We start from the raw sequence: 20522 nt of genomic DNA on the forward strand, positions 1-20522 counted from the left end.
TTTTAGTTTTTCACAACAGTTTCTCTGTGTAGTCCTGGCTGTCCTGGAACTCGCTCTACAGACCATGCTGGTCTCAAACTCACAGAGATCTCTGCCTGCCTCTGCCTCCCAAGTGCTGGGATTAAAGGTGGCCCCACCCTACTTAAAATGCTCTATTCCCCTTGACCTGTGAGCTCCCCTCTTGGTTCTTTTGCATCTTGTCTCTTCTGTCACTACTTCCTCTGTGAGAGTTCTCCCGGTAGAATGGATATTCCAAAGGCAGTTCTTGGCCTATTTTGTTCATTTCTATATTCAAACACTAGAAGTGTCCTTGGCATTAAAGAAGTACTTGATAAATTTCTGTTGAATCAATCAGTGAGCCAATGATAGCACAGGAACTGTAATGTGGGGTAAAGATTACAAACTTAATCTAAACTTCTACACCATTTGGTATTTTGTACAAAACTCATCTATTACCTGCTGCAAAAGTGATTTTAAAATAGTTAATGAGTTGGTGCAGATGAGATATTACCAATATTCTCCATTAAACTGCCTTTCACCTCTAGACTTCGGCAAGGTATGGAAAATGGTATAGCATCAGTACCATCAGGCTTCATTAGTGGTTTTCACACTGTTGATATCAAGGCTCAAGACACAACTATTTCAATGGGAAACAGTTTGTTACCACCTACTAAAGCTCAAGATTTAAATGCCATGTGTCTCAACAAATTCCAATGTACACATCCTACAGTATAGTGGTTGTGGGGTATATGCAAGATCACAATATCTTGATAGATAAAAAAAATTCACTATCTACAAGTTAAGACAAATCAGTGAGAAGGCCAGAGGACAGTGACAATTCTTTATGAACATGGTTTTGTGGAACCATGTTAATGATTCACAGTCAAAAATAGATGAGCAAAAATGGGAACAGTGGAGCCTAACATGAAGTACAATCAAATGAAACAGGACTTCATTTCAAGGGGACACCACGACCACACCAAAGGAAGGAGTGACAGGAGAACTCACCCTGTAACTTTTGAACACAGTGTTTGGAACAAAGCCTCCACCTGACACTAAGAAAGAATGCTGCCCTCTAGTAGATGAGCTTCTTTTTCACAGAGGTACAAGGCAGCAATCTCTAACCTACTTTCGGGGTACATTTAGCAGTAAGCAAATGGGTGAATAAACTGTTGACAGACGGAGCTAGATGTCAGCACCTTGAGAAAGAAGTTACATATATGAAAAACAAGTAGCTACAATAAACCCTGCAGTATAGGAGATCCTATAGTATATAGTACAAATATAGAAGTCACACACACACACACACACACACACACACACGCACACACACACACACACACACACCAGTCTAAATAGCTCTTTATTGAGAGAGTCTAGAAGCAAGGGTATCTGGTAATTACAGCCATACCTAAAACTGAATATTGCGTCTGTATGCATAGCTAGGGTTCTTTGGAGAAAAAGTTGATTCCAGGACAAAAATAAGGAAAAAGGGGGGCTAGAGAAATGGCTCAGAGGTTAAGAGCACTGGCTGCTCTTCCAGAGGTCCTGAGTTCAATTCCCAGCAACCACATGGTGGCTCACAACCATCTGTACTGAGATCTGGTGCCCTCTTCTGGTCTGCAGGGATACATGCAGATGGAATATTGTATACATAATAAATAAATATTTAAAAAAAAATAAGGAAAATACCAGACAGACCTGGACTATTTTGAGTCAGAAAATAGAGGGCATCCAGGAATCATGGGAACAAGGCAGAAATGCACACACAGCATCATCTTGAAAAGATTCCCATTACTCAAATCTGGGATAATTATTTAATAAATGAGGATAAAGAATGCTGACTTATTTAATAGCCTAAGAATACAAACTCACAAAAGTAGTAACTAACCAATTAGATAATGGGGGAAGGGGCTGGAGAGATGGCTCAGTGGTTAAGAGCATTGCCTGCTCTTCCAAAGGTCCTGAGTTCAATTCCCGGCAACCACATGGTGGCTCACAACCATCTGTAATGAGGTCTGGTGCCCTCTTCTGGCCTGCAGACATACACACAGACAGAATATTGTATACATAATAAGTAAAATTTAAAAAAAAGATAATGGGGGAAGCAACCAATAATTGTAAAAGAAATGATGATATTGGTAAATCTCCATTTGGCAACAACCTTGTCAACACTGAGTCAGCAAAGAATTATCCAAGAATGCTAAGTAGTAGGAGGCTTGAACAGTAACAGGTGCCCAGTCTCAAAGTCTCCTCAGAAGATACTAATTACACAAGAAAAACAGCATTGCACACATCACTGTGGAGAGGCCAGCAGACCCATCTGAGCTAACTGACTGAAGCTAACAAGAGGACAATATCTCAAAAGGAAGCACCGAAGAACACTGTGGTGTTCCTGCCAAAAGATCTAACCAGGCAAACCTAAGAAGCACTGCACCAGAGCAAAATTTATTTATGCATGGATAAAAAGTCATCATGAAATTCATGGTTTTGTATAACTAATACATGCAAGAGGGGGAAGTGGTGTGGGACAATGGTCTGTATTCTGTCGATTATATTTTAAATAAACGCTGATAGGCCAGTAGCCAGGCAGGAAGTATAGGCAGGACAATCAGACAGGAAGTAGAGGTGGGTCAAGGAGAACAGGAGAATTCTAGGAAGAGGACGCAGTCCTGATCCAGCCACAAAGCAAGCAAGATGTGACTGCCTCGCCAAAAAAGGTACCAAGCCACATGGCTATAACATAGACAAAGATAATGGGCTAATGTAAGCTATAAAAGTGAATAAGAAGCCTGAGCTAATGGGCCAATCTGTTTTTAACTAATGTAGACCTCTGTGTGATTTCTTTGGGACTTGACAATTGCGGGAACAGGTCAGGACAGAAACCCCGACAACACTCAGGAGGCAAAGGAAGGCGGATCTCTGTGAGTTCAAGGCCAGCCTGGTCTACAAGAGCTAGTTCCAGGGCAGGCTCCAAAGCTACAGAGAAACCCTGTCTCAAAAAAAACCAAAACCAAAAATAATAATAATAATTAGAGTCTGTATTTCTAGGAATGTAGAAAATAAGATGAATCAGAGTAACTCAGTCAAAATGCTAGGACCCAAATCAAAATAACTGCATTACAACACAAAAAGAACACAGTTAATAAACACTTCAACAGAAGGATCAAGTGATGTAGACAGAAAGAAATCACCTACTGAATCTCAAGTCTTACATTGTTTGGGATAAGATTTCAAGGGTGTCTGGCCAACATATAAAAGAAAGAGTTTATTGGGGGGCTTACAGTTTCAGAGGGTAAGTCCATAACCATCACAGCAGAGGGCATAGTGGGAGACCAGCAAGCATTGCACTAGAACAGTAGCATCTAATCCACAGGCAGGAGGCAGCAGTACTAACTGGTAATGGTAAAGCCCAAAGCCTAGCCCCAGTGACAAGCTCCCTCCAACAAGGCCACACCATCTAATCATTCCCAAACAGTTCCACCAACTAAGGACCAAACATCTAAATATATGGGGCCATTCTCATTCATACCACCATTAAAAAAAAATTAAGTTCTAAATTTACTTCAAAAGCTATTGATTAGCTTGAAAAATTACCGTTCTTTCTCTAAAACATGTTGTACCTGGAAATAAAGAAAATCAAATGCTTATATAAAACCTATCATTCAAAAAATAGCACTTGTTCATAGAGTAATCAGCATTGCTGCCTGTCAGGCACATGTCCTCTCTAACCGTATATATTTTATCAAATTAACTTCAGTCATTTAAGCATTTACTAAGATTCTGACCTGTCTAGCAATTTTTGCACACTCTGCAGAATGTGTGTCTGTGTGTGTGTCCATCAGGACATTCACATGCTAGGACCTCATGCTCAAACCAGGAGCGATGTGGGATGTCCTTCTGTATAAGTGTTGCTTTTATTGGATAATGAATAAAGCTGTTTCAGCCAATGGCTTAGCCGAGTAGAGCCAGGTAGGAAATCTGAACAGAGATATAGAGAGAAAGTAGATGGAGTCAAAGAAACACCATGTAGCTATCAAAGGAGAAAGATGCTGCTGGAACCTTTCAGGTAGGTCACAGCCTCTTGGCGATACACAAATTAACAGAAATGGGTTAATTTAAGATATAAGAGCTAGGTAGGAATACACCTAAGTCATTGATCAAGTGGTGTTGTAATTAATATAGTTTCTGGGTGATAATTCGGGTCTGGGTTCTGGGAAATGAACAAGCAGCCTCCGTCTACACAGGAGTTGACACTAACTCAAAAAAGCATTGGTATTAAGAGTCTGAGCCTAGGGCTGAAACTCAGTGCCATCTCTCACTGGTTACAAACTACAGACAGATTGTTCCCCATTCTGGAACTCATGCGGCTCGTTAGTACAATGGGGATAGTTGTCAAGTTTTCAAGATCATTATTAGAATTAAAGAATACATGGGCAGGGCTCACCTCACATTATTACTACCACTCAATCCATGGCCCCTAGCTGTTAATGACTCTTGTAATACATGTAATAGTCAGCTTTCTATCACTGTGACAAACGCCTGAGAAGTCGAAAGGAGAAAAGATGTGTTTGTGCTGGCAGAGGCTTCAGTTAACCAAGTGGCTGGTCCACTGCCTTCCTGCCCCGTGCTGAAGCAGTGCATCAGGGCAGAAAGCACCTGGTGCACTTACCTCACCGTGGCTAGGAAGCAAAGAGACAAACATGATTGGGATGGAGCCCCAACTACCTTCTATAATGGCATGGCTCAATAATCTAACTCCCTTCTAGCAGTCCCTACCTCCTAAAGATCTGCTACTTTCCAACAATGCCGTCGGCATTAACAGAACTCTGGGAAACATTTGAGATCCAAACCGTACCAGGCACTCTCCCTACATGCATGCTGCGTCTTGCATTTGGAACAGCCTCCAGAGGTCCATGCATTAAGGCTTGGCCCCTAGTCTGTGATTAGCAGAAGACAGGAGTCTACCTTCAGGAGGTGAAGCCTAGTGGGAGCTTTCATGTCATTGGGACCAGACCCTCAAAAGTGACTGTGGACCCCTGGATTCTCTAGCTGTGCTGTGCTTCCCCAACACAAATACACATCGCAAGCCTAAAAGGAATGAGTAGCCGATCATGGACATAAAACTCCTAAACTATAAGCCGAAATAACCCTTTTTCTTATGAAGTTGGCTTGTGTAAGTTTTACCACAGTAAAAGAAAGCTGGCTAGCACACTGAGTATGCCTCCCAAATCATGAACTGCAAGGACACACACCGCTGGAATCATTTTATGTCTCATATTGAGATGTAAAAAGCAGCCCAGGAGGGCTAATATGTCCAGATTTATGGCTTGGTTTTTTTGTTTTTACTTTTGGTAAGGTCTCACTTATCCCAAGCTTGTTTCTCATTCACTATGGAGCTGAAGATGGCCATGAACTTCTGAGCTTCCGGCCAAGCGCCGGGAGTAAAGGCTTGGGCAGTTGTGTGCCACCATGACCAGTTTATTCAGTAGTAGAGATCAAACTCAGGTTTTCATGCGTGGTAGGCCTCCAAAGGCCTCCATCAAGAAAACTACATCCTCAGTTCCAGTCTTGTTATAATTCTGAAAGATTACAATGGCTTATGAATTGAAATCAAAACAGAACACTTACCTACTCAACAAGCACAAGTCCCTAGCCTGCAATCAATATTTATAAAGCTTAACATATTCCTTGTAGCAGTCTATTTTCTTTCTCTAATTGCACTCTCTCTTCCACCAAATTACAAATTGGATTGCAAAGAAAAAAAGCTGAACACATCTGTACTCTTCATGGCTCCTCGCATACAAAAAGCTGATAAATTTAACTTCAAGTTCTCAATACGCCGTTCTTGTAAGAATAACCTGAATGTTTGAAAAATCAGGCATCCTCCCCCATACCCGACAACATACACGTGCATACATTCACTGCCTGACAATCAGCTCATGTGCCCAGAACAATGATCATTTCTTCCTGCCTATCGCTTCGCACAAAATCTGGAGAGTGAGCAACTACTTACTATCTTGACAGAGAAAACAAGAGAACAAACAATTCCTTTTCCACTTCCTATTAGAAAAAAGAGAAGTAATTCTAACATCTGTGCTGTATCCTAGAAGTCCTTGGTCCATGTGACACAGAGGACCTAAGGAACATCCACAAACAGCCCCGAGACTCAGAGTCCTCTACATCCTGGTTTCCATGATTAAACTTCCTGTTTCTTTCCTTAGCTTTGAACAGTTTGTCCAACTTTCTGTAAACTCTCTAGAAACCAAGAGTATATTATTGCTTCCCTAACAGTGAGAACGCACACGAGAATCCTGGCACACATCGCTCATAGTGACTTTGGGCCCTAGCTTGTTTTCTGTTGCTGTGGTAACACACTGACTAAAACCAACTTGGAAAGGAAAGGGTTTATTTCCTTTTACAGTCCATCAATGGGGGAAGTTGGGGGAGGAGCTCCAGCAGAAATTTGAAGGCAGGAAGTGAAGCAGAGACCTCGAAAGAACACCCCTTCCTGGCTTCCTCCATAGCTTCTGCAACTTTCTTATCCCACCCAGGACCACTTGTCCAGGGGTGGCAACAGAACAGTGGACTGGGCCCTCCACATCAATTATCGGTCAAGAATAGGCCCCACAGATATGTCTACCGATCAATCTGAAGGAGGCAATTCCTCAGTTACTTCCCAACTGACTCTCGTTTGTGTCAAGTCCACAAAACCCAGCTGATTTTACAACCCGAACCGTCATTCTTCTTCAGTAAGAAAAGGGGTGAGGAGAAAGAAGCTAACACTAAGCCAGATGCACAAGCTACACACGGGCTTGTTAAAACCTGTTCTGTTGTTATCTTCTGTGTGCGATTAGAACAGTATCCTCGTTTACAGTAATGGACACACGAGAGCAGTCAGTGCGAAGGAGACACTGGCACACAGCAGGCATTTGGTAGCTTCTGGAGACGACTACAGCGAGCTCTACGGAACTACTCAGGTGATGGACCTACAGTCTGGAAACGATTACATCCCGGTTCTGCTCTCAACTTCTCCCTGGTTCTCCAAAAGGTTCAACATCTTCTTTATGGCCATGCTCATTCCTCTTCTAGTCACAGGGGTCTACGCCAGTTGTTTACAAGTTTGACCCCAGCACAACATCACTGGGGCACTTGGTTCAAGATCAGTCTAGACTTGCTCTTTCTGAAACAGAGAACAGGCCTGGATTTCTGGTTTTACCAAGGCCTCCATGTATTTCTGATGCAGGCTCAAGTCTGGGAACTGCCGCGGTTTTGAGGTTCTCCAGAACTAACACATTGGAAACGTGATCCTCAGAGCAACTGTGTAAAGAGACAGGGCATTTGTGAGGCAATAAGACACGAAGGCCTCTGCTGTCACTCCAGGACTGAGGTTCCTATAGAAGGAGAAAAGGACAGACAGACACCATCCCTCACCACAGAATCTATCTTGGACATCTCAACTTGTAGAAGTCTGAGGAAACAAATTTCTGTTGTTTATAAACTCTTTAGTTTTCAGTGTTTCCTCACAGAAACAGAACAGATGTGAGAGCTGAAATGCCCTGAGTTTAAATGCCAACTCACCTGTTACTTTCCCAAGTTTCTGTTTTCGTTTTTGTTTATTTTTATGTAGTTGGACCGACTACTTCTACATATATTACTATTATTGTTGCAAGGCACGCGCTGATACCAAGAACAGACTGTATTATTCAGTCTTCACAATAATTCCTTAATTCCAACAAAAAGCCAATGATAAAAGACATTAATTTGTGCAAGGTCCCTTAGCCAATTAATAGTACAATATGGAGCGCCTACCTCCAAAGTTCCCAAAGTTAATGACTGTCCTATATGCTCCTTAGGAAGCTGCTACTCCTGTGGTCTCAGCTGTCATTTGTGCACTACACTGCTCCTGGTCCTCTCCAACTCTGAAGGAGAACTCTGAACTACCTACCTAGTGGATCTGTCTACTGAAACTCGCCATAAGCTCCTGAAGATTAACAGAGCAGCAGTGTCTCTTCACACTTAAACCATCCCTCCTTTACTTCCTAATTCAACAGCATCATAATCACCCACTTGATCACAGTAAGCAGGTCATCTTGAACTTTTCTCCCTTCCCTTATATGTGTTCTTAAATTTTTAAACTTTTAACAACTAAAACGTTTCTGAACTCTAAAACATGCCACTTTCCTATCCTGAGATAACCAGCACATCCCTGCCTCTCCATACTAACGCAACCTATGTGGGACTGTCAATTACTTCCTGACAATGTGTTTGGTCTACTTTCCTTGGTTTTCCATTGCCAGTTAAATAAGTGGTGGGTCTAGACTTCTTAGGATAGAGGGGCCAGGAGGAGTGGCACACCGCTTTAAATCAAGAGGCACAGGCAGGCGGAACTCTGAGTTTAAGGCCAGCCTTGTCTACATAATGAGTTCTTAGACAACCAGGGCTCTCGCTCTCTCGTTCTCGCTTGCGCTCTCTCGCTCTCGCTTGCGCGCGCTCTCTCTCTCTCTCTCTCTCTCTCTCTCTCTCTCTCTCTCTCACACACACACACACACACACACACACACATACACATATATAGAATGAAAGAGCCCTTCATAATTTGTCTCTAATGTATCTATCCTATCTCTACTGCCACACATAAAGCTGGTAAGGAACAACTCAAGATGTTTCCATAAGGACCATCCAATTTTAACGTTCAGCAACATTTCTTAGACTGTCTACCTAGAAAGTTTCCTTCCTCCTCAAACACAGCAAAAACCTATTTAACCCTTAGGCCTAACGTCTATCCTCTTCTCTCCTCATCTTTCAACATCAATGTTTTCTCAAATATGGTTAATTCCTCTGGCACTTTATTAATTCTCAAAGTGATTAACTTATCATATAACAGTCTATTGTCTCTGATGAACACTTGTATGCCAGATATATTACAGCATCTCATTCATCTATGTCCTCTCAGCACCTGACAGAAGAGCTAGTTATAGCTGGCACCTCATAAATATTTGCTGAGTGGCTGAATAATGCAACGTTTGCCGAGTAACGCTACACATCTCACTTAGCAACTCAACCCCAGGCTTACAGAGCACTCTAAGAATTTTGTCTTTTCGTGGGGAGGGAGGACAAGAATGAGAGAGAATCTCACAGAGCCCTGGCTAGCTTCAAAACCACTGTTGCAGAGGACGTTGTTGAATCCCTGAGCCTCCTGCCTTTACTTTCCAAGTGCTGAGATTACAAGTATGTGTCACTACAAATAGTTCAAGAACTTTCTAATAACAAAACTTTTATTACAGATAATCTAATACTCTCCCTCAATGTGTAATTACTGTCAGATCTTTTTGTCAACGGTTCTCGGTCTCTCTCTTCAAACTGCCTCCCTTTCTAGCTAATATTATTTGTATTTTTGTCACAGGATCAGCAGTTACTGCTCAGCAGGGCACTGAGAGAGATCATCTCAATGGAAACTGTGTCACTAAGTACGGCCAGATGACGACTTTGGTTTCATCATTTCTGTAAAGGTCCAGAACAGCAGCCAAAAGCCATTAGGTAGATTTTGGGGGTTGAGCCATGCAGTACAGACAACCTAGGACAAATGCACAGGACTTAAGTATTTATTCCAATTACTAAATGAAATTGAAGGACACAGCAATCTGATCCTGGCTCAACTAGATATCCTTTAAGTAAGAATAACATTTATTTTTAGGCATGCAACAGTGGCACATATCTGTCTGTATTCCCGGTAACCTGGAAGCAGAGTCAGGAGGATCATACTAAGTACTAAGTCTGAGGCCAACATGCTCTACACAAGTTCTAGGCCAGCTAGGGATATATATATGGTAAGACCCTAAGACCCTATCTCAAGAAGCAAATAAGTAGATTTCGCAGGGCAGTGGTGGCGCATGCCTTTAATCCCAGCTCTAGGGAGGCAGAGGCAGGCGGATCTTTGTGAGTTCGAGGCCAGCCTGGTCTACAAGAACTAGTGCCAGGACAGGCTCTAAAAGCTACCGGAGAAACCCTGTCTCGAAAAACCAAAATAAATAAATAAATAAAGTAGATTTTTCTTTTTTAAAGAATAACACTTGAAACTTACTGCTGCCTTAGACTTTATTCTAATGAATAAAGTCTCATCCCCCACGCAAACAGACTCTGCTCTAGTTTGATTTTCTGCTGCTATGATAAAACATTAATGAAACCCAACTTGGGGGAGGGTTTATTGTCCATCATCAAGAAAAGCCAAGGCTGGAACCTGAAGGCAAGAGCCAGGTGCTGCTTACTGGCTTGCCTTCCCTTCAACCCAGGACCACCTGCCAAGGGGTGACTCTGCTGGGGTTGGGGAGGTACTCCTACACCAACTATCACTTCAGAAATGCCCCCCACAGAAGGTACACAGGCCAATCTGAAGGAAGAAATTCCTCAATAGAGGTTCTCTCTTCCCAGGGATTCTAATTTGTGCCAAGCTAACAAAAACTAGCCACAGGCTCCACCCTATTATTAATAGACGTCTGTAACTCCTTTCCTCTCTGCTAATTTTCTCCACTGTTTCAGTGGAAAACTTTCTCTGCTCCAGTCAAACAGGACTCCTCAAAACATCTCTCTACCACCCAACAAACAAATTCACACTAAAGTTTCACAACAGGTTTTTTAATCCTTTCCTAATTCCAATTTTACACTTCTTCCAAAGGCCAGTCCTGACTTTGCCTGCCAGAGTTCCCTAGCTGACCTCCTCTTGCCCAGATTTCTCCTGTACTGATCAAGTACTGATAACACATTCATGCACAGGTTGATGCTCTGGCTATTTTGTGTCTACACTGTAGCATGCCGTTTTCTAGGAGACACAGGCAGAAATAGAAAACGGATGACACTAGTCCTAAAAGTTTGTAAAAGAGCAGTGGATCCTGGGTATTCGCCTTTACAGAGCAAGCTTTACGACTCCAAGACGTGAGAACTTCAGATGCCATACTTGACAGTGCCTTGGTTTAAAAGAAACTTGGGCTGGAGAGATGGCTCAGCCGTTAAAGGCTAGGCTCACAACCAAAAGAAACTGAACCTCTGCATTGTAGACCTGGGTGGAAACTGAAGCTATGTCACTCAATTTTTTATGCATAAATCATGATTAAATATCAGTGCTCCCTATCTTGTCACTGGTTCTAAGCATCACCTTTAACAGGTAACAGGGGGAAACAATTTCTTCGGTTTGTCTCCATTACTCCTCCTTCCCCAAGGATGGTTGGGACAACCACCACACATCCAACCCCCTGTAGTCCAGAGCTCTATGACAGGACCAACGGAAGGCTAGCAGCATCTTTTCCTCCAGCTCCACCATTCCAGCCCACACATGGAATGTGATCTATATTTTCATACGATAAATAACAGCCTGCAATGCACCTAGGGAAAACAAACACAAAAGGCAGGGCTGCCCTACCCTCGAGGCCCCTGAAATGGCCCAAAGCACAGCACAGTTCTCGGAAAAAATAAGCAGTTTTGAGTCTATCAGGAAGTAACAATACTTGATGGGTATGGTCCTCTGGCTTCAAAATATGTACCAACACCGGATAAAAATGTCAGAAAAGGACGTGGGCATACACGTGAGGCCGGAAGGTCCAGGCAACAGGTTGGCCGCCCAGCATCTACACTGACAGGTAGCCTTCCCCAGGTTGTGGGTGTGCCCGAATCTCGCGTAGGCAGAGGCTCATAACTCTCTCCGTAACTACACGCTCCTATTCCGAGACCCACCAGGCTAGAACAGACGAAGCCCAAAACTTTGGGAACCCCCAACCCCGTGGGTCCCCGTTTCCGCGAGTGTCAGGCTCGCACACTCGCATCTCTAGTTCTGGCGCGGAGGGTGTTGAGGAACGCGGGCTTCTCCCGCTTCGAATTCCTCAGTGGAAGGGAAACTGGCAGCGTCATCCCGGGATCCAATCCCTTGTCCCTCCGCACCCTTCTCCAGCGCGCCCCCAGAGCGCCAGGCCCGGGAACTGACCCTCGTCAGCCCCCGTCCCCGCCCCCGGAACCAGTGGCCGAGGGGCGTGGAGCGGCGCGCGCGGGTACGGCGGGGGGCGCGCGTCTCCGAGCCCCGGGCCCGCGCAGCAGGTGCGGCCAGCAGGCCCCACCTTACCCGAGCGGTCTGGGCGACTCACCCCGACGATGTTCCTCAGCGACCTAGCCGCCGCCACACACGTCTCCTCCGCCTGCAGCGACCCTGCCCCGTGGCCACCGCCCCCTCGGCCGCCGCGGTAGCCGCCTTCCCCGCCGCCGCCGTTGCGGCGCGCGCCCGCCTTCACGCACACCGCCGTGGCCGCGCACGCGCCTTGCGCGCTGGCGTCACTTAGCAACGGATCAACCGTGGGCCGGTAGGACCCAGGATTTCGGGGCCCCAGGTCGCCTCAGGCGGGGTCTTGCGGCGCGTCTCCGCCCGTCGGAGCCACTGTCCCTCCTAAACTGGGCCCTCAGGGTGTGGCTCCCCTGCCGGCACCTGGCTCAGGGTAAGTCACGTCATCATACGTCACTGAATAGCGTCATCGGTCACGTCACTGCGTACGGGGACGAGCCTGAGCGCCTGTAAGAGCCAGCCTTAACCTTCCTCAGTTAGTCGCCTACCAGAGGGACTATCTGCCGGGTGCGAGAAAGTTCTGCAAAGAGAGAGAATGAGCCAAGTGAGTCTTTAACAGCATTAAGATGCGATGAAGGCCAGGCCTGGAATCCCGTGACTCAGTTTCCTCGTTCTGTAAGTGTGAAAAATGCCACCTAACCTGCCTGCACTGGAAAGGTGTGAATTTAAGACGAGATAGTATGTGCGGTGCTGCCGGAGAACCTGGTCTTATTCGAACTTTTAATTTCAAGACCCTGGCGGAAGCCCGTCCATAACTGCTCCTCATTCCACCTCCCAGGACTACCAGATGTGTAGAACCCCTTAGACTTCATCTTTCGCATAAGAAGAGACGGTAGAGCAAGGACAGCAGGAACTGCGGACTTCGAAGTCACAGACTAGAAAGTCCTCTCCCTTGAAAGTTAGGTTCTTATCTGGATTTGAAGATGGAAGATAATTTCAAGCAGAGACGTCTTAAATAGGAAGTGGAAATGAACAGAAACAGCTTAGGCTGGACCAGGGACTCCCATTTAGAGGCCATTGTAGCATCCTAGAGAAGTGATCAGAACCGCTAAGGCACTGGGAGTGGGACTGTAAACATGGAGGCCAGCGCCAGGATTCTAATGCAGGTGCTGAGATAGGTGGGCAGAACATTTGGCAAAATGGAAAGAAAGATGCCTTTGTGTCTGCAGGTGCGTGAGTTACTGAGTGGTAATGAGGTTCCTGACCGATGACTGTGGTAGACCAACGAGTTGAAATGTGAATGAATACGCTGGTTGGGGAAACACACTCCTCTCAAATCTTATGTGCAATGATATCCATTAATTGAATACTTCTAGCATTTGCTACACATGTCCCTAATTGACTTTTCCTTGGAGAATTGACTTCTCAATTGGTAAATTTAAAAGAACAAACTGTACATGGGGAGTCTTTAAGAAACTGTTAGGTTATGGTGGGTTGAAGGTGCCTAATGCAAGGATACAAAGCAAACCCTAGAGTTTAACATTAGGAAACTGCCCACAGGTGATACCCAATTCCAGCTTTGTTAATTGTGTTTTATAGAATAACGTTCCCCACACTGGCACACATCCCCATCTTCATAATCTACCGTGACAGAAGGGAGTTTGCACATACGGTTCAGCTGAGAACATGAGATGCTCCAGATTGCCCCACTGGGCTGGGGACAAGAACATCAGAGTGGGGAAGGGGCATATGAGAGAAGCAGAGGTCACAGAGATTTGAAGGTACCACCCAGTTAGCCTTGAAAATGGATCAAAAGAGGGCAGGAAGCTAGTGGATCACAATAGCCATAAGAAACTAGCACCATCAACAATAAAGACGACGGTTTCCTGGTGCATTCTCCTTTCTCTAGGGAAAAAAAAATCACAGTTTATCAGGTTGCTTCACAGACTCAGCACTGTGACTATGGACCCCCCACATTTAGAGGAAAATGTCCAAGCCAAATTGCACAGGTCTGTGACAGCTGAGAGAAGTTGAAGTTTGGAGGAAGTTAAGCCCTACGCATGGATGAGATCAATCAAGGCAAAAATACAACGTAAACTTTTATGTTAGACTGAGTTGCTTATAGCAGCATCCTTAAAAACCTACTAAGGCCATTTCACCAAACACTCGGGGTTAGTGTAGGCTGTGCTACTTCTATCGAGACAGCTATGGCTATCACTCAATTACAAAAGCCATTCAGTCTGCAGGAGAGGTAAACACATGGGTAGTTAGCTAGCTGCCATAATGGGTGTTTGTTTGTTTGGGGTTTTTTTGTTAAGGTGTGTGCATACTAAAGCAGACTAATGAAAGCTGAAACAGTTAATAGACCAAAGTTTAGACCATGACAGACAGTCCCTTTCTAGGAAGCCTTCTATCAGAGTCCTAAATAGATTAAATGCTCTTTCTCCGCACTGCTAATACCCACCACTGTAGTTACTGTAACAGTGACGCTCCCTACGTGCCAGGCATCCCGTTTCTGCACCTGTGCTCCTGTTTTAGTGTTACAGGCAGCACTAGCTCATTCAAGTCTTGTCGGAGCCCGATGAGGTAAGCAATACTATTAATTACAATACTTACAGATCAGAAAGTTTAATTACTCAAGCTCACAAAATTAATAAGTGATAGAGCCAGGATGCCCAATGCTAGAACCCATGTACTGTAAGCATTCCTACCACATACTCCCTGTTGACACGGAGGGGTGTTAGAAAACAGGGCTTACACAGCTCAGCACCAGAGACTCTTCTGCCCAGGTTGGAAGTCACAAATCCTTGGGCCACTCTGGGTAACTGATGTGTCTCTCTTTATTGGCAATACCAATTATATAACTGAATTGTGTAACCATGTTTCCTAGTTTGTATCCCTGCCCCAAAGCCCTGAGTAAATTCGCTCACTCAGCATTTGTGACTGAGTGGATTGACGTGCATATCTCTTTCCACTGGTGTGGTGGTTTTTCATCGTCACCTTAACAAAATATCTGAGATAACCGTGTGTGTTGCAGCTCACAGTTGTAGAGGCTTCAGTCTGGTATCCATTTGACTTTAGGCCCATGGAGTGACAGCGTGTATGTGGGAGCACAACCACTCACCTCATGGCCAGGAAGCAAAAAGAAAACAAAAAGGCCAGGATCCCACAGTCCCTTTCAAGGGCACATTTTTGTATTGATTTGAGGACTAACACTAGGCCTTATATCTTAAAGGCCCCACCACCTCCTAATGATGCTCCCCTGGGGACCTTTGATACATGAGCTTCAGAGAATATTCTAGATCCAAAGTATAGAAGTTAGTTTGAAGCTTTTCTGCATATAAAATTGGGAAAACTACCTAAATTTTCTTATTTTCTAAATTACTGACAGCATTGATTTTATAATTTAAAAAAAACCCCTCATTTTAAAAAGAATGTTTTGGGGCCAGCCAAATGGATCAATAGATACAGAAAAGCAATTGCTGTGCAAGACCTGAGTTCAATGCCAGGGAACCCACATGGTAGAGAGAACCGACTTCTGCATGCCATTCTATGACTACTACATGTATATAGCACAAATGCTCATACATACACATAAAAAATAAAGTGTTTTCAAAGTTGCCCTTTGACCTCCACACATGAGCTCAAGCATGCATGTGGCTGCCACACATACACCAATATTTTAAGTGTTTGTAACTTTAATTTCTCACATTTAGATTGTGGGTAAGAACTAGTTTCAAGTTTCATTACTTTGAAAGTCCAGATTGAAAGATTCACTGTCCAGAAAGTATTTCAAGTAGCATAAAGTAGCCAAGTTGTGGCCTTTCTTGTATGTGTGTATATATATATAAAATCTAGATAAGGGACTGGAGAGATGGCTTAGAGGTCCCGAGTTCAATTCCCAGCAACAACATGGTAGCTCACAACTATCTATAATGCAGGCATACATGTTTACGTAATAAATAAAAAAAAAACATGAAAAAAATAAAATTAAACTCTAGATAATATGTGGGTCCTTTGAACACATATTCTACATGCCTTGGAAACAAACAAGTCTGTTTTCCTATATGTTGCTAATATTAGTGGAGTTTCATAGCTGTAGTTGTCCTTGCCACTCCCCATTTGTCAGTGAGAATGAAGGTAGTTCCCAAACAACATGGCCTAAATTTAATTTGCCTAAATCCAGTAACTACTACCAGGTTAGTCTCTTTTTGCTTATGAGACAGGACCTCACTACATAGCCCTGATTGTCCTTGAACTCTCAGAGGTCCACCTGCCTTCTGGGTGCTGGGATTAGAGGAATGTACTCTCATGCCATACCTATAAGGTTCGTTTATTTTCTTCCCTTTTTTTTTTTTTTTTTGAGACAGGGTTTCTCTGCATAACAGTCCTGGCTCTCCTGGAACTCACTTTGTATACCAAGCTGGCCTCAAAGTCACTGAGATCTGCCTGCCTCTGCTTCCTAGGCAGGGATTAAGGCATGTGCCGCCACCACCCCGCAAAGGTTCATTTCTTTACCAAGGGGTATGTTTTACATGTTATCCTTCCAAATATATTTACTAACCAGTCACTTTGCTGATAGTCATACATGTCCTAAGATTTCATTCATATTCTCCCTTAGTCAGGAGTGAGCAATGAGCCTGGAGAGATGGCTCAGTGGCTAAGAGTATGTCTAACTTTGGCGGAGGATCTGAGAGCACTCATATGGAGCAGCTCACTGCCTGTAACACCTGTTCCAGGGATCCAGCGCCCTCTTCTGGACACCAAACTTCTGTATTCACATGCACACATACTCTCACAAAGATACACACTTGTATATACTAACACTAATATAGTAATGCATATCCCAATACTTCCGTGAAAAAATTTAATCCAAATCTTCCATTGTTCTCCCACATGGCATTTCAGTACTTCAATAGCTCAAGCAGATGGGTATTGTTCTGTACCCAACTTAGCAGACTTTGCCATGTAGGGTAATAAAAGCATCCAGATTGTCAGAATTGAAATCTATTAATCTCTAAATATTGGCAACTAATATGAGCTTTAAATAAGGAGAAAGTAACTTGTGAGTTTATAGACCTTCTGCTCTCCTGGATAAAACTTGAACACTTTCCCCCCCCTTACTTTTGGACACCTGATTTTATGAAAATTCCTAGGTTGCCTGTGCCCCGCAGCTACCACCATAGAGACAGGAATGGTCATAAAAGGTTGACAGTCATCACATGGGGTTGCTCACTCTTGACAAAAACCTGTCACCCCCGTTCCCATCTGCTGATGTTATTACTGAATTCTGAACAGTGTGTATCTGTCATTAGCCAAGCACACAATGTAGCTGATCCCACAGAAAACATGCTTGTCCATATTGTCCTGTGCCCAAACTCACAAAACTTCCAGCCTTCTGCCACGAGTGCCCCCAGAACCTATGAATGTCTGTCCTGTAAGACTTACTGTGTACTTGATGGCTTTGCATTCCCTGCGGGAAATTTCCCACAGGCCATTTTCTTTCAAAGCCTTATGAAGTAATTTACCTTGAGTGACTGGCACCATTTTTTGTGGATGAGGAAACTGTGTGGCTCCATGGTTCCTCCTTTCGTCTTGGCTGCCCTGAAGCTCTGAGTCAGATTGGTGGCTCTGGCCTAGGAATACAGCTTAGATTTGCTTGAATGTGTGCAAGGCCCTGGGTTCAATCCCCAGCACCACAAAAAAAGATAAGGAAGGAAATGTGACGACGATGATTGCATGTCTGCATTCTGCTTTGTTCTGGGTTTGCTCACTCAGCATTGTGTATAAATGTTTGCAGCCTCTGTGTAACTGCAGCCGCCCTGAGTTGTTTGGGGAAATGAATGACAAGTATTCTCATGATAGCTGTCTAATGCAGAAAGTGTAGCCTTCTGCCCTCACTTCAGGCTGGGACGACTGTGTCTGATGAGTTCTCCCCAGTTTAGTGAGAGCAGAAACCATGAGTTATCATCAGAGAAGTTTCAACAGTATTGCAGGTCTGCAGGATGACATTACTTCCACTTTTGCTTCGGAAGGAAATGGATAAATGAAATCAGTGAACAAACCCCAAGTTCTCCAATACTCTCAGTTTCTCTCATCTCTCTCAGTGCTGTCTTCCAGGGGGCTTGAATTTCAAAGAGTAAATACATACTGTAGTCTTTGCTTATACCTCTGTTCTACCTCAGTTTAATAATCTGAGTATGTTCTATAATACATATGTTTCTACGTGTTATTTTAACAGAAAGCACATGAAAGATCAAAAAAGACTCATTGTTGTCTTAATAGGTCTTTGGTATTTATATAGGTGATGGTAGAGAGGGACTGCGTGTGGTGGTGAGTCCCACTCATCAGATACCGCTACCTCATTGGTTGACTATTTTAGCCCCAAGATTATCATTAGCACAGGAGACTAAAGCACCATGTAAGTGCAAGACAAATCTTACAGCATACCACAATTTTTATACTTGGATTTTGGCATGTCTTCATTTCTTAATATACCAAGAACCTTAAAAAATTGCCCAGGCTTTCTTTTTGCCCTTTTTCATATGCAGGTTACTGTGAGCTAGACACAGAAGGGATGCAGAGAGGAAAGTGAGTTTCAGGTTTCGGGGAGCTCAGTGCGGCAGCCTCCGCTTTAAACACTCATCTTCCATTCTGAGAACTCAGGAGCCGCTGTGATGGACAGTTCACGTATGGAACGTTTGGGTTATTGCAGAAAGTTCTGTTGGAATCATAGGAGAATGGGCAGGTAAGGTAGCGTGATGTAAGAACGGCTTGGATGTGTGGATACCCATCCCCCTCTTTGGAGAGTTCTGAGGAAGTCTCCTTGTTGATTTACAGATGCCCATGGGAGCTCTGGTACAGAACACGCATGTGCCACCCTCAGGACAATCAGTGTTGGCCAAAGGAGAAGATACTTTAGATTCTCGGTTGTGTCCTAGTTTCATCCAGTAAAAGTAAATACCTGCTGAAAAAACACAAGTTCCCAAAACCTTTGGCAGAGAAAAGCGCTAAGGCAGATGTTCCCAAAGAGGAAAATGGGGCAAAGGAACAAAGTCTGCTCTGCATAAAACAGAAAAATACAGACTGTCAAAAAAGTATGGAAAAACATTTCACTTGTCCCCAGGGATATTGGGTCAAAGAGACTGTGGACTTCTACAGCTTCCTTGGAAAGGAATCTGTCAATATCGACTCCAATTGAAACGTACCTGCTTGTAGATCTTCCAGGGAGCCCATTCTCTCTGAAAACTGCACCCCACACACACCACTGAGGATTTTTGCTATGATTCTAGCTACATTTTAAGTTTCTGTTTTATTTTGTATTTTGAGACAGGGTTTCTCTGTGTAGCCCTGGCTGTCGTGGAACTCACTCTGTAGACCAGATTAGCCTTGAACTCAGAGATCTGCCTGCCTCTGTCTCTTGAGTGCTGGGATTAAAGCATGCACTACTAGCACCTGGCAACTAGTTGCATTTAAAAAAAATAATAAAGTGGAAGCATCTAGAGTGTTCTTCAGTAGGAAAGTAAGCTGGGTGAGTTATGAAATACATTATGGATTATTTTTCAGTTAATAAAAACACATGTACATTAACTGAATTGTAAAGGTGCAGCTTACACATTAATAAAGGAGGGGAAAGGTGATGTCCCTCGGTCCCCAGAGCAGCTGGGCTCACAGGCATGCTCACCATGCTTGACTCACTGCTCTGCTGCAGGGCACTGGTTTCAGTGTGTGTCGGGTTCGACCCAACTGGTTCCTACCTTCCTGAGAAGGGGGGTGTGGATTGAGGAAAGAAATAGACATGATACAAAAGATAGAGTTGGGAGGCTTCCAGTGACTGCTGTAACAAAAAGCCCCGAGTTCATTACTCACATCCTTATATAGCCCAATCAAAATAGGAGGGCACAAGACTCCCGTGATAGAAAGAACAAGCAAGTGTGATTACCTCCTTACATCTCAAAACACCTGGTGACCATGCCCTAAGTCAAACAGCCTGCGGTCTGGCTTTGAAGGAGCAAAGGATCCAGTAGCCACACCTTTGGTCAAACATCCTGTTGTTTGTCCTTAAAGAGCAAAAATAGGTTTGAACTCTCTGACCTTTGGTCAAGGTGGAACCGTTCCAAAACTGTTGGACCCTCAGTGTGTGGTGCAGGAGCAGCAGCACAGAGCGGTTCTTCCTAAATGCGCGTTACAATGAAGTCACCCTCTGAAGCCTGGGGAAGAAAGCCTGCTCAGCTAGGTGAGGGTCAAAAGTCTCTTTCAACCAACTGCCATGCTTTAAATCTAGACTGCCCTGCAAAAAGCCACACATTGAAGGCTTGATCCCTGGTGCGGCAGTATAAAGAGGGAAGCCTGTGGAAGGGGAGTGAATGGTAAGACCTCTCTGACCTTCTAATGGATGGTCTACTTACAGACTCATAGCTTACTGGGTGTGGAGAATAGATTCTATTATAAAAATAAGGGCTGTCTTTGCTTCTCAGCT

The 20522-nt window shown here is 44.0% G+C and overlaps 1 protein-coding gene and 1 long non-coding RNA gene across 3 annotated transcripts in view; one reads left to right on the forward strand and one right to left on the reverse strand.

Annotated features, from left to right (window-relative positions):
* The window catches only part of Btbd9 (BTB domain containing 9), a 374573-nt gene extending 362310 nt beyond the window's left edge, over positions 1 to 12263 (reverse strand). Inside the window, exon 1 of the mRNA XM_075979759.1 lies at positions 12132 to 12263. The gene's annotated coding sequence lies outside the window, so the exon portion shown is untranslated. The remainder of the gene's footprint in view (positions 1 to 12131) is intronic.
* A 192-nt stretch (positions 12264 to 12455) lies between these two features.
* On the forward strand, positions 12456 to 19633 carry LOC142854344 (uncharacterized). 2 transcript variants are annotated; one of them, XR_012911321.1, is made up of 3 exons: positions 12456 to 14629; positions 18595 to 18791; positions 18884 to 19633. It is a non-coding gene; the product is annotated as an uncharacterized LOC142854344 (long non-coding RNA). The 2 variants fall into 2 exon arrangements; XR_012911322.1 differs by having other exon boundaries at positions 12456 to 13272.
* Positions 19634 to 20522: the final 889 nt, after the last annotated feature.

This window comes from Microtus pennsylvanicus, chromosome 7 (assembly GCF_037038515.1).
Source record: "Microtus pennsylvanicus isolate mMicPen1 chromosome 7, mMicPen1.hap1, whole genome shotgun sequence".
Lineage (NCBI taxonomy): Eukaryota > Metazoa > Chordata > Mammalia > Rodentia > Cricetidae > Microtus > Microtus pennsylvanicus.